The sequence below is a fragment of the Falco punctatus genome, assembly GCF_963210335.1.
Source record: "Falco punctatus genome assembly, chromosome: 9".
NCBI classification, from domain to species: domain Eukaryota; kingdom Metazoa; phylum Chordata; class Aves; order Falconiformes; family Falconidae; genus Falco; species Falco punctatus.
Genome location: NC_137589.1, coordinates 12,539,293 through 12,554,392, shown reverse-complemented (window position 1 = coordinate 12,554,392; position 15,100 = coordinate 12,539,293).

The following is a 15,100-nucleotide window of genomic DNA, read 5'->3' as shown; positions in this document are numbered from 1 at the left end:
ATTTCATTGCTCTGTTTATGGTTCTTTCACCACTTATAAAACTCAAACTTTTAAAATAAAACACTTGAGTTCCAGCAACAGGGCTTTTGTCTCCTTAATGAACACAAATGTCTCTAATCCACTTCACAAAACTTAAAATAAAGCATATAAATGTACTGTGGGTGTTTGATGATGTTTTTCTCCTTTATTAGTCATGTAATACAGCACTGCAGTGTTTTTTCACCTTGGGCTTTAAACTCCTCGCTCTGGACCTTAATTACTTTCTGATGGGCTTGGGATTGTAGTCCTCCTCCCCCCTCCTTCCTGCCTGGCAGACTTACACCAAGCTGGATGCTTTGGCAAACAGTTTGAGACCCACGTTTTCAGAAGAGAAGCATTGTCAAAATGGTCTGTATCACTGAGCATTACCGCTGTGGTGCCTGACGGTACCATGAAGGTACAGCACATTTCCATCCTAGGTAGACTGCAAAGCAGGTGTGTCCTGGGCTGCAGCTGAATGCTTACAGCCAGCCTTTGCACGTGGGCTTATCCGTACAAAGCCGTATGCAACAAAACATGTGGCTTAAAATCTAAGTCAGTGCCGGTTGCCCAGAGACCCTAATGGCTCACCCAGCCACCACACTCACTGGTGTCCCAAGCTTGGCCCCTTGTGGTGGGGCACTGAGGAACTTGCTGCAGTACCTTCCTGCTTCCCAAGGGCTCCTACACCTCTCTGTGGGATGAACCAACACATCCACCTTAATAGGCAGGAACCTGGGTATGTGATGCTTCTTACATGTCTAATCTTAAGCTTCCCACTGTAAATTAGAGGCTATTGTGAAATATTTTTCTGTTTACAAAGGAAACAACAACAACAACAAAATTGTGATCTCTCATATATGTTGGAAGGATAGACTGGACCCCCAGCAACCACATTTAATTGCCTTTGGTTTTCCCTTGGAAAACAGATCAGATATATGCTGAAAAAAAAAAAAAAAAAAAAGAGAAAACCCAAGGTGGTAGATTAGCAATATTCTCTGCCAAAATCAGCTAACTTTGAGTTCAGGAGGAGGCTGTGGCTCTGCAGTTTTGCGGCATGCTGCAAATTCTCTGCATGTGTCCACACCTCACCCGCTGGGGCAGCCAGCTCACATTTTGCTCCAGAACTGATCTGGGGGGTGGGGACCACGCTCATCTCCTATCCCACTCAACAAGAAAAGCATTCTGTGTGCCGCTGGAGCCAAGACCTAAGCAACAGGGCTCCATTACCATTGCAGCATGTGTTTTGAAAGCTTTTTTTCTGACTTAAAGAAATGTTGACTCCTACCTTGAGGGCAGAGGCAACACATAATAAGTACCAACTGATTTATTAATTGCTCAGGTAAAAGAATGAGGCCAATTATATCTTGAACTCCACCAGGATCCCTCAGGACTCTCCATAAGATATTGATAAGATGGGCATCAGATTTTGGAGCGCTAATATATTTGCTGAGTTAACCAAAGTGAAATTTAACTGTAAAAACCTTGTTGCAAGGACAAATTTCATGTTGTGAGATGCAAACATTGCTAATTATTTTACTACCCACATCAAAGCAGTGCTTCTGTGATACAAAAGAAGCAGGAATGACATTTTAGTCAACCAGAAATGAGGGAACTGTCAGCAAAGCCTAAGCTAAGAAATGGAGGAAGAGGTTACATTTTGCAGGTGCCTGTGAACCAAGTAGGGGCAGTGAGGTATTTTTAAGCTTGGTTTTAGTCTTAATATGCGTTTCATCAAGCTTCCAGAGAAACCTTGAGGTTTTCTTCTCCTGCTTTAATTTATTCCCCTCTACAGAATCACTTGCAAATCTCCAGTTTTAGCTGCCTTGGAGACAAAGTCACACCACTGAGAAATGGTGTATTAAATAAGAAAGGTAGTGCATCATGCAAGCTAATGTATCTAATACCCTGTTGAGTATTTGATTACAGGTTACAAATGTGTAGTGACACTAGGCTAAAGTTTACTGATAGATCCTGCCCACGGTGAGTTCTTTCCTATTTCCCTAGAGTTGTTCCACAGCTTTAGCACTGTGGTACTGTCCATGCAGTTAAAAAGAGAAAACTGTGATCCTTCTCTCATTCTATTCTTCACAAATTAAACCCCCCCACAATTTGCTACGCTCAATTTTAGCACATTTTTCATGTTTGCTGACAACAGCTTCCACCTGCAGGAAACCAAAGATGAAAAGACAGTTCTAAGTGCGTTAACTGGTTGCGCTCATGCCATCTGCACACTGTTCCTAACGTTTTTACCTCCTCCTTCTTGAGCGTGAGCTTGCTAAAGCTCCTTCAGCTTGGGGTTGAACTCTGGTAAGTGCTGTGCAAGCGTAGAGATGATTTGTATGTGGTCCAGGAAAGAAGCAAGCACAAACTCTGCAAATTGATGGTAGTTCTCTCCTGCTTCTGGAATCGTAGAACATTTCAGGACCTTCTGTGTTGGCTTGCAGCGTGCAATGAAAAACTAACCACTGACAATCTGGATGGAGAAGATGGAGCAAATGGCAGGTGAACTACAGAGAAATACCTTTTGCAGCAAGATTCCTCAGTCAGCATTAGAAGTAAATAACCTTTCCCCATTTCTTATCACAGAGCTGGGGCCTGTTAGGCAATGACTGGATTAGCACGCTATCAAAGTAGCTTCCATGTTCCAACATTAAAAAATTTTCATTAAAACAATGCAAAAGCAACAACTGTTTGGCTATTGGCTAAGAGTGACCAATAGACTGAATGTGTCTTGGGGCCAGTTCCTGGTTTAACCAGTGATCACTGGTTTAACCGCCTCCAGTCACCTCAAGCTACTTCACAGCAATTCAGTTTGCAACCATGCCATGCTCATGATCTCATTTTGTGAAGAGAGGTTACTGCTCTGCATATTACCAGTCCAGTATCTTTCAGTAGCATTACATTCATTTGAAAACAAAAGATTTTACACTGTACCCAGGTACCTGATAGCAACAGCTATGGGGAAGGAAGGAAAGATTAGGAGAAATGAGACTTTATACGTAAATGATCAAGAGAAAATATACCCTATGACATCAGAGATTTTGCCTCTAGAGCCAAAAGAATTCTTGAGAATAGGCAAAACACCACAGAAGCATTCCCAAGAGGTTAAAAGGAACTGAAGCAGGCAGATGGGATTGTAAGTAATCTCACTGATGCATTTGTAGAAGAGAGATGAAATTCAGCTCCCAGTCACCACACAGAGAAAACCCCAGCCCACAGACCTCTCCTGCTCTGTCCCAGAATCCAGAGCGATAAGGCACAAACAGGACCAATGAGTAAGAAAAGGAGAGGGGGGGAATTTTTTATGAAAAATTTTCTGTGTCTGAAAAGGCACTATATTCATCAGAGCAGTACAATCAGAATCATGTCTCATGACAGCAGAAGTAATAAAAGAGAAAAGGTTTTGACACAGAGCAAAAATGAGGAGGCCTCTCTATCACCCCTGGCCCAGTGGGAGGAGTCAAGTCTTTCAACTAGCAGTGAAATTCAACTCAATTAAAGAAGGACCCTAGGCACTGGCAATGGCTGTGTTCTGGAAGTTATCATCAGAGAATTACCGGGTTTTCAGGTATACCTCAAGCTCTCTTTGCTTATTGTGGAGAATTAGAGTATTTGCATGCTCTTCAGTGTACCTATAGCATTTACTAAGCAATTACAACCATTAACATGATCTAATACATTGCTTTAGAGCTGCAGTTGCTTTGAGAGCTCACAAAGGATTTTCCCTCTCCTCACAAGCTGCCTTAGAGCAGGGCAATATTCCAAGATGACACACCGGACATTTGGTCTCACTGCTATACTGCTATATCTTGCAGAAGTGTCTCAAGGCAGACTGATTGTTAATTTGGGAAAAGGAAAAGGGCTTTTCATCTAATAAAATCTTTGCGCTTTTTTTGTTGTTGTTGGTTTTTTAAATCTTTTTCTTCCTCTGCAGCATGGGCATCTCTCTGCTGATAATTCTCAGCTGATAAGAATTCTGGGTCTTCAGCCCCCATTGGCATCTCGTGTGCACAGACACTGTGTAAATGACTGAAACGTGTTAAATATTAAGAAGTAGCAATAATTTCCAGCAAAACATCACTGTTTTCATAGAGGTTTAAAAAAGAACTGCCACTCAAAAATATACAGATCTTTCTAATTTAAAAAAAAAAAAAAAAAGAGCTTATACTTCTCTTACAAAAAGGTTTGTCAATAGCCTACTTTTAGAACTCCTAACAATATAAGACAGCCCTAAATAAAACCTGCTACTGGTGTTACCACTCATCACTCGGTGAGGACCCTTTCACATGCCAGATGGATATGTCCAAACTTTAATTAGACCATTCTAGAAGTCTCCTGGCCATTTTGATCAAATGGCTTTACAGCCTGCAATGAAGGTTTCTATCAAACAATCCATTTGAATAATCCTAGGTAACACTTATCTAAATCTTTAAAAGTATAGAAAAAAAAAAGTTACAGTATAATAGTAGTTCCAAAGGATAAACAGTTGGTTTATCACTCTCACATTGTTTTAACACCAACTGTAATTGCTTGATGCTTCTTTCCAGTAAAAAATAACATTTCCTCACATTAGCTTGATCATTTCATTTAATAAAACAAGTAACTAAAAGTGGATTCATCTGCTTTTACAGTTGCCAAACACCACACACGTAAATAATGAATCTCTCTTAATACAGCAAGGATACACACAAGTTTATAATGACCTACTGTCACAGGTATAATGATAATTAATAATAACAAAACCACTGCCATCAATATTAAGTTGTATCCTGTGCTTTTCATTGTCACTTTCCTGATCTTCATTCTTTTCTGAATCACAGCATGGTCAGGGCTGGAAGGGACCTCTGGAGATCACCTAGCCCACCCCCCTGCCTAAGCAGGCTCACCTGGAGCAGGCTGCACAGGGTGGTGTCCAGGCGGGTTTGAGTGTCTCCAGAGAAGGAGACCCCACAGCCTCTCTGGGCAGCCTGTTCCAGGGCTCCGTCACCCTCAGGGGAAAGAAGTTCTTCCCCATATTCAGAAGGAACCACCTGTGGTGCAGCCTGTGCCCGTTGCCCCTCGTCCCGTCACTGGGCACCGCTGAAAAGAGCCCGGCCCGTCCTCCTGACACTGGCCCTTCAGGTATTTGTCGGCATCGAGAAGATCCCCCCTCAGCCTTCTCCTCTCCAGGCTAAACAGGCCCAGCTCCCTCAGCCTTTCCTCCCCAGGGAGATGCTCCAGCCCCCTCAGCATCTTCGCAGCCTCCGCTGGACCCTCCCCAGCAGTTCCCAGTCTCTCCTGAACTGGGGAGCCCAGCACCGGAGCCAGCGCTCCAGCTGTGGCCTCACCGGGGCAGAGCAGAGGGTGAGGATCACCTCCCTGGGCCTGCTGGCCCCGCTGCCCCTAATGCCCCCAGGGCACCACTGGCCTCCTCGGCCACCAGGGCACACTGCTGGCTCGGGGGCAACTGGCTGCCCAGCAGCACTGCCAGGTCCCTCTCCCCAGAGCTGCCCCCCAGCAGCTCAGCCCCAGCCCGTACTGGTGGTGGGGCTGTTCCCCCCAGGTGCAGGACCCTACACTTGCCTTGGTGGAACTCCATCGGGTCCCTCCACACCCAGCTCTCCAGCCGGCCCAGTCTCGCTGAACGGCCGCGCAGCCTTCGGGTGCACCCGCCGCTCCCCCAGCCCGGCCCCTCAGCCTTGCTGAGGCACCCTCTGCCCCTCGCCCAGGGCGCCGGTGGAGAAGTGGAACAGGGCTGGGCCCAGCGCTGACCCTGGCAGCACCGGAGCTACAGGCCTCCAGCTGGGCCCTGCGCCGCTGACCACAGCCCCTGAGCTCTGCCCTCCGGCCAGTCCTCGGCCCACCTCACCGCCCGCTCATCTGACCCGCGCTCCCTGAGCTCACCCGCAGCCGTGGTATGGCAGACCGCGTCACAAGCCTTGCTGAGGCCAAGGTAGACAACACCCACCGCTCTCCCCTCATCTACCCAGCCAGTCATTCCATCATGGAAGACTGTTAAAGTTTTCGGTCATGGTTTGCCCTTGGTGAATCCACATGGACTACTCCTGATAACCTTCTCTCCTTCCACACAGTTAAAGGTGACCTCCAGGATGAGCTGTTCCATCACCTTTCCAGGGATGGAGGTGAGGCTGACTGACCTGTAGGTTCCTGAACTTTATCTTCCATTTATCAATGGAAATTTTGGCCAAATTTGGAAATTTGTTCCTGAACTTTATCTTCCATTTATCAATGGAAATTTGGCCAAACCGAAAAGTTTTGTTTGGTAAATATAATAACTTGTAGTAACAAATGTTGGTTTCATACTAGCATAGATACAGTAATTTACCTCCTTGTCATGTGGTTTGTTTTAAGGTTATTGGACCTGAAGAGACTCAAGCATGCATTCAGACTACTACAGTCATTTCTGTTGTTCCCACAAACTCAGATTTCAGAGTTTGAATTAAATCCAAAATAGCCTCCTTGGTGTTGGTGGGGTAAAAATTCTCATTAGTCTGTGAGGTGCAGCAGTACTGCTGTTGAGAAAACAAATGAAAACCAAACCCACTTATATAAACAGATGAGAAATACGACATAACAGAATTTCTATAGTTCTATATGGGAAGAATTAAAAGTAAGGACATTAATATAATAGCCATGGAAACTCCTGACCATAAACTGAACTGAAAATACCAGGTAACCTTCCCAAAATGAAAGCAGTTTACCTGCCACCCCTAATACAGGTTGGAGTTACTGCATGACATGAGTTGCATTACATCAGTTCATCATGGAAAGCACAGAAATATTTCCCAGACATTACCGCTGGGGAAGATGTTAAGCTGCCAACCACATTTTGGTACAGTTTTTCATGAAAGAAACTGAAAGCTTTCCTTTTTAGAGTGGATACTTAATCATTATGATTGGGACTGGAATTCCTGGGAAGGAAGGGGGGGAAGGAATTTTGCCCTTTTACTAGCTCCAGATCAGTAGCTTTTGATGACAGCCACACCACGACCAATGCTGTGTTTACTGCTGAAGAGGGCTGTGACTCCTTCCCCTCCTTCTCTCTCCCTCTCCAGAGGTAATTTTCAGTGCAGGTAGTGATGTCAATAAGGTGAATGAACAGGCATTTTATGGATCATTTGTCATAGTTATGCCAAAGCAAGGAAACATCCAACTACAGTTAAAGAAAGGTAAGAACTTTGGGAGGAAGCTTTAATACTTCTATTTGCTGCATGGATTCTACCTTTCCAGATCTAGATGTAAAAAAAAAATAAATAAATAAATTATTGAACTATTTGAAAACTCCTTCCCTCCAGGTGATGTATTTATTCCTACTAGAGCTAAAATGGAAAATAACAAACAAAGCTGTCCATTTCTTGGAGCAAGAACCACATATTGGAAGATAGTAAGCACATCGGTAATGTCACAAATTATTCTAAATTGAATACCGAGCTATAATTTTAATTTCATTCTTTCTTGATAGATATTAGATTGACTTTGATTACATTTTATGTGTACTAAAGTGGAGTTAAGGGAGACTAAATATGCAGCTCCATGAAGGAATCATACGACAGTTAGGATAGGAAATGGGTTATTGAGGTTGCAGGTCTCCATCAGCTAAGAGCACTCCAGGATAGTAACAAATGAGTCAGGGTTTCTGTCTGTTCCTGATTGCACCATTGATTCCCTATATGACTTTTAAAAAGTAATTTACAACATGGGTTTTTGCTAAGAATTTTGGTGTGTGCACACTTGAAGATCCCTGAAGTTTGGGCATCAGCACAAATTAGTTTGCCATTACTGGAACTGGCAACTAACTTAGGAGATAGGGACATTGATTACAGATGAAGAAAAAGACTTCAAATGTAGCACATCATTGCCATTAGAGTGCAGTCCTTTTCAGAACAGAGCTTCTCAGAGATGTAGCATGTTCATCTGTTTTTTAGTGTTCCAGCATGCAGAACAATAGTAGTATATCCTCTATGGATAAAAAGCAGGAGCAAGTTACTGTGTCAGGTTCCTCAGTGCTGGGAACCAAGAAGGGTATAGCCAAAACCTGCTGCTCACCTGAAGCTCTGACCTGACAGACCAGCCTTCGCTAGTCCCAGGCAGCCAGAGACCATGTGAGCATAAAATTTTCTTTGCAATTAGCGAGTCATTTTACAATCGCAGAATTTTTATGTCATTGCTTGGAATAAACCAAGGGATATCATCTACATAAGTATTTCTAAGACATCTTTATTGTAAGAAATGTCTGCTATTTCCAGCTGAAATCTATGTCCTGCCTAAAATACCTTGTGTCTTATCCCTTCTGAAGAAGCAGCAAAACTACATATTGATGGCCTGAGCAACAGCAAACATGGCCTGCAACATTTTGACCTAAGCAACTCAGCACAATGGATGTTCAAAACATCTACTGTGGTGCCTTTGTTGACCAGGAACCAGTTCTTTTCATGATGGCTTACCTGGCTTTGAGTATCCTACCTGAGGAGGATACACAGACATCTCACGTAGGTGACTCAACAGTAGGAAAAGAATCTCTGCATGAAATGGAGTAAAAACCCATTTAAGAGGGAGATGTGATGGGACATGAAAGAGGGAAGAAGTGAAAAGAAATACATGTTAGAGTAGCAGGTGGATAACCTTTCCAGTGGCATTGACCCTGATCAGTTCTTGAACTCCACTGCTCCACTTTTAGGACCTGGTTCAGTTGTGCTTTCATCTTTAGAGCCTGGCTGCTTCTCCTTTGTGAGGTGCACACAAAGAAGTGCACAAGTAAAAAAAAAAAAAAAAAAAAAAATTCAATGATATAAGTTCTGTATTTAACCATAAGCATGTTTAGTCATAGGCTGAAAAAGGTGAGCACAATCTGGATCCAATTTTTCTTTAATTCAAACTCCAGGCTTAGTTTTAGCCTGCACAGAATATCCTTGCCTGCATGTAATTTCTTAGTATGTTTTATCTGGCAGTGATGTTTTTGTTCACACTGTTGTGCTATGTGCTGTTAAACACCTGCTATATCCCTCTCTGGGGGGTCACTGCATTTCTGTGGTGGGTGAAGTGATTTCCCTATCCAGCGTAATCTGTAATCAGCTGTTTCTCTTTCAGAACGAAGGGTGATATATAAATGTAAATGATATTACAGTATCTGCCTTTTATTTACTCTTGCAACATGGGAAAACATGTTTTCTTACAATACATTTCATCTATGGAAGAAGCACTTTCCAAGACATCTTTTACCTTGCTGCTGACACATATTAACATCTGAAGCAGAAAAGCCCTCTATTATTATTTTTTAAATAATGAAAACACTATTCCTTCTCAAAGCTGTCACCTGCTATAGATCTTAATCAGTTTCAGTCCCATTACGGCAATGCCTGCTGCAGTGAAACAGGGTTTGGAAAGAATTTGTCACCCAGGGAAAAATTATCTTCTTTTCAAGTGGGATCCACAGTATTAAAAGAAATCATAGCGGCATATGCCCTCCGATATACTTTATTGAATGCTAAATGTTAGAAATGTACATAAACCAAATTCTGGATAGTTTTCAGCTTCCCGTTAAAGTTCTGCCTTGGAAGCATTGCTAGGGCAGGCTGCCAGATACTAAGAGAGTAGATACACTGTTAGGAAGGACACAAGTTTTTTATGTCTTTTCCCTTTATAAAGTGGTTGCAGTCAAATGATGCATGGCTGCTGGCACTTAAACAAACAATGAAGTAGACACTAAGGAGTTTTCTTTTTGTTCCAAATCATCTTGGGCTCTCTCCTTCTCTAGTTAGCCATGAACACTGCCATGGCAGACGCACCTCTGACACTCCCCTGACCGTTGGTCTCATTTGTGGGTGATTTTTCCCCTTTTCAAATTGCTTGATAATTTCAACAACACCCTACAGAAAATCAGGTATTTGCATGGGTGTTGGTTGCTTTGCTGGAGGTTCCCTGTGATGCTCATGGGTCCTCTTCACCCATCTTCCTCACTCAGCTCCCTCTCTTGTAATTACAATAGCCATGGGGGTTTTTTTGGCAAATCTGAAATCTAACCACACATTCTCAAGAGAGACAGAAGGACGGCATCTCTGAGACTACAATGAATATTTGAAATCCCATTGCCTGTCATCACAACACAACATGGAGAGTAGGACAGAAAATAAAACTACATTCTCCATTGTGCCAGGGCTGGCAGAGTAATCCTGAATAAAACATCTGATTTCACTCATCTTTCTTAGGCCATGAAATGGGGGTGATAATTCCCGTGGGTTTTGAGCCCATTTTGAGAGTGTATGATCAAAGATGCTCTCAGCATACATGCAAAATAGTTCCTATAACAACAACTGAAAACTTTAGGCCAATTAAATTAAAGACACAAAATAGCTTTGGCATAAAAACCTTGTGGGAATATAGTAAATAACCAGGTTGAAACTTTAAATGTTTCTGGCTCTAATGAAAAATGTCAACATCCCAAGTGTCCTAGGGGCTGATATGCCTGGAAATGGTAACATATTTTTGTTGCTGGAGATCTCCTTCTGGCTGAGACCTCACACAAAGTGCCTGAGATTGGCAAATACCTAAACAGGGAATGAGCTCTCTGACTCATGCTATTTGACCTCTGTCAAATTGGTGTATTTGGATAAAAAAGAAAAGGATCAGAAACCCCATTCTTGTATTCAATAACAGTAATCATCAGTCATTAAATGAATTGACAAACGGAACCAGCAGCCCTGTCACATCACTGTGTGCCATGTTTGCACTATGGCACTACTTCATTGTAGACTGAAGAGTAAGATGATTGCAAATATGTGAATAAAATCCAACACACATTGCTCTGATCCTTTCTTTTGGTGAAGTACCTCAGTCTCCTGTTTGATCTGAGAACCGTTGAATACATCAGTGTTTAACCAAACCTCTAAAAAGATGAAAACTGTGCTAGTAAAGACATTCAAGACCAATCTCCTTCCTTGTACAACCAACGTGTGCATCTGCACAAATAAGAAACTCAGATTAACCCTACCTTTTTTCCTTTAGATAATGACTTAAATAATTTGTTCGATGATTTCTTCTCCTCCCACCTTTATTTATTATTATTATAAATTTTTAAAAGATCCTAAAGTAATTACAACTGCTGCCTCCAGCCTTCTGAAGAAGGAAGGCCAGATGCATGATGCTGGTGTGCAACAGCGTGACCCTTTCAGGCACCTTGTGAGCGGTAGCAGGCAGCAACATCTGCCTCTCTAGATACAGAAGCAGAAGGTAAGAATTTGGTGCTGAAGAATTCTGTTCCAGATGGCAAAGCGGTACCTCCTTCCTCCTCCTAGACACTTAGCTGGCCAAGAGGGACAGCACCCATTACACAGGTTGGTTTCTTAAAGGAGGCAGGACTTCAAAAGAAGCCACGTAAGAGAAACAAGGAAAGGAGACCGGAAGAAGGCCCTCTCTGCTTACAGCATTGCTGTGTTTCTGCCATTGCTGCAGTGAGCTAAATGTTTTTTCTGTTTCCCCTGGTCCCCCCCTGTGAAAGCTCCTCTCCGTTGGTAAGCTCCCTCTTTTTTCTTCCCAGCACACAGCCTCGCTCAGACAAGCAACACCCTGCAACAACTGCTGTTCTTACTGTTGCCAACCAGCTGGCTCTGTATTAGCACGAGCACCTCTGCTGCCATCACTGCAGTTCTCTGACCTCACATTTCTCCGTGATGGGGCAGTAGCTGAGCCAGTGCCTCCTCTTTGCTGCAAGCACATGCTTAGCACTTCAGCAGCTGTTTGCACATAGTGAGAAATTTCCAGCCCTACGAGCACTTATCTCTCCAGAGTACCCCATACTCAGAGCATGGTCTGTGAGCAAAGCATTTCTAGTTGAGCCGCTTCTCTGCTACCGATGCATCTCTATGGCCATCTTTGCTCTTCCTTCATCCTTGCTACTGCATTGATCACAGTGTATTTCCTTCAAGGGAGATAATAGCTTAACAGCCTTCAAGCTAAGGGAGATATACGAGTCTACATCTGCTGAAAATGTGGCCCTTTGTCAGGGAAAGTGAATTATCACAGATTCTTCCTCACCTCGAAATATCTCTTCCCACATGATGCAAGTTATGAGCAGTGATATAGCACAGGTTTTTCCTAGCAGCTAAAACTAAAATAGAGTCTTAATTTCTTTTCCTAGTTGCCCTTATTGTTTGTGACTCATTACTAATCACATTGGAAATAAAATAGTCCTTAAAACTTATATGCAATACATAGCCATGACAAAATTGTAAACACACAATCATTTAAAATATACTCAGACATCTACAAATCACAGAAATAATACTGATCCCTAGGTAACTATGAATATATATCGCACCCCTGGAGATCGCATGTGGCTCCAAACTCATGTCCCAGCAATATTTATACTCACAAATGCACTTTTGCTAAGAATCAGGGTAGAAAGTGTATGTCTATAAAGGAAGCCCAAGTTTGCTGGCTTTCAACCTCACAAAAATTTTGACCCACACAGTATGTTATTAGTAACCTAGATCTATTTAATAGTAAAATGCTAATAAACAGGAAGAACAGAAAGGGGAGGGGGCTGGGTGGAGGAAGAAAAAAAAAAAAAAAAAGAAAACCAGAGCTAGGACAGAGGACTTGGTTTCATTTTTCATGTCCTCTATTTCCCCACTACTTTGCTTGCCTTCTTGTAGCACAGTAGCATTTGTTGCTTTTCTATACTGCATTTTATAGAACTTTTATATATCATTCGTACTGTACACTGGTATGAGTTTCACACCAGTATGACCGAATGCAGGAAGAATTCCTTAATCCTGACTTACACCATTCTTATCTGCAATTTGCATCCTGTTAAAGGTTACGCAGATGCAGACAAATACAGGTATACTGCAATTTTCTATGCTGATGGTAAAATAGAAGCAAAACAATTTAGTTTATATGTGGAGGAAATGTGTCCTAAAGGATACCTTTACACTGATGCTTCACTGTTCTTTTAGGAGCTCTTTACCAATACCTTGCATTCCCTCAATTGCTCAGTTGGGCTCTATTAAAAAATAAATATCTAGTTACCGCAAAGTGTGGTTTTGTATTTAACAATACTGGATTTTAATTATCTCTTCCTCTATTCCCCTTAATTTTAACTATCTCATTGTTTATCTTGATAAATTAACTGTTCTTTTCTCCATTTATGTATTACCTCTCCAGCTAATCATTATTATATGCACTACTTTCTACTTGTACTAAAGCTACCTTTTTGACTTCCCCTGTTACTAATTACTTTTAAGCTCTCTCCTGCTGAACGTTTCCTCTCCAATAGGATCCAGTTTAACACTCTGTGTAAGCAACCGGGTTCATTAACTGAGATGAGGCTGCATTTTGTGCCTCTGAGAGACACAATACCTTCCCAAATTTCTGGCCTGACCTTTAAAAGAAAGTTTGCTGGAAAATAAAGGCATGGGCTATGAATTACAGACAAATTTATATACAAGATGACTTGCCTCATCTGTACAATATGGCTTCCCAGTTGGTTTGGCACCAGCCTGAAAATGCAAAACAACAAGCTCATCTGGACATTTTTTTAGAATCATCAGTACAAGCACTTCTCTGCAGATGGAGGGCTCAGGGGCTCCATCTTGGCAGGGCTGACCTCACTCAGCAATTGAGAACTAGCTTGTCCCACAGAAATTAATTTTACTTCCTATAGTTTGGAGAAGAGTGACACTGAGTTGCTGCTGCCTTCAGCCATGCTTTTTCTCTGCCCAAAGCCACCATGAGCCAACTACAAAGTTCAAAGGAATGCTTTGCCATTGTCCCTCCTCTTAATAATACCTTTGAGTCACTTTGATGGGTTTTCAGCTCCTGTGTGCTTAAAGCAAAGTTTCCCACCAACAGACTGGTGAAGTATAGTATTTTCTCTGCTCAGTTCTTCTGAGATAAAGAAAAATACCAGTGACCCTGCCTTCCTTATGGGCTAATTTCTCCATGTGCATTTGCATACATTACTGCTGACCACAGGCTCGCCTAGCCTTTGCTTCTGTTGCTCCTTTGTACCGGAGTAAGATGCTCAGTCTCCACTTCCCATTTGTACTTTGCTACAGCCCCTAGTAAACCCACTGCACTGCTGCAAAATGTGGATGAGACTATTCACCTTTCTATTGCTTGACCAAACATGTCTGGATACTGTATGTTCACAATTAATGTCAAGGCCTTTCCTGAGAAAAGCACAAACTTAAGGCAAATACATGTTATATACACTTTCCCAAGCTGATGAGAAATATATTGTACTCTTGGAATAATGATCTTTGTGTGTACTTGAAGTATTTGCTGTAGATCAACACCATAAATTTTGCCAGCTTGGAAAGGGACTATGGGAAGCAAGCAATACATTACACTGTAGTTTCATGACAGCTGTTTGTCACATGCGGATCTGGAAATACGGCAGATAAAATGATCTGAGATCAGCTTCCAGAGAAAAACAATTACCCTCATGTTAGAGAGGGTTTACTACTTGAATCAGACTTGACTCTACAGAGGCTAGAGCCATTGCTAGTCAACTGAGTCAGCAATGGCAGAAACGAAATTGGTAAGTCAGGGTACAGCAGGCACTGTTCAAGCTGCGTAGCCGTTCCAGATTGGGGTGTGAAGCACAGCCTATGGAAAATTACAATACTGCAGAGACATGCTCAGCAGACTCCAAATACACAGGGAAAACTTCGCTATCACTATCTCCGTGCAGTGGATTGGAAATCGTACTGAACATCCTGCAAGAGAAATCCAGTACAAACATTCCATGAAATTGGACATTTTGTGGGACCATGTCCTAGCGCTCCAAATGAGCAATAGGTATGTGAAATTACTTGTGCCAGAGGTTCCTGTTACAAGTGCCAACAGAAATAGCCCTGGATTCACTGCACACATAGCTACATACACTGTTAATGTTGCGGCTGTATCAGGAGAGCCACAAGCCATTGAGCTGATGCCAGTCAGGAGCTCTACAGTCTCTATACTACCCAAATCTGCTTATTTGCAAAAACATTGGCATTCAGCCAGTTGCAGACCTGAGGTTATGCCTAGTGAGCTAGCTACGGCACTGAGCAATTCTGCTTGGTTACCTGCTTGTAAA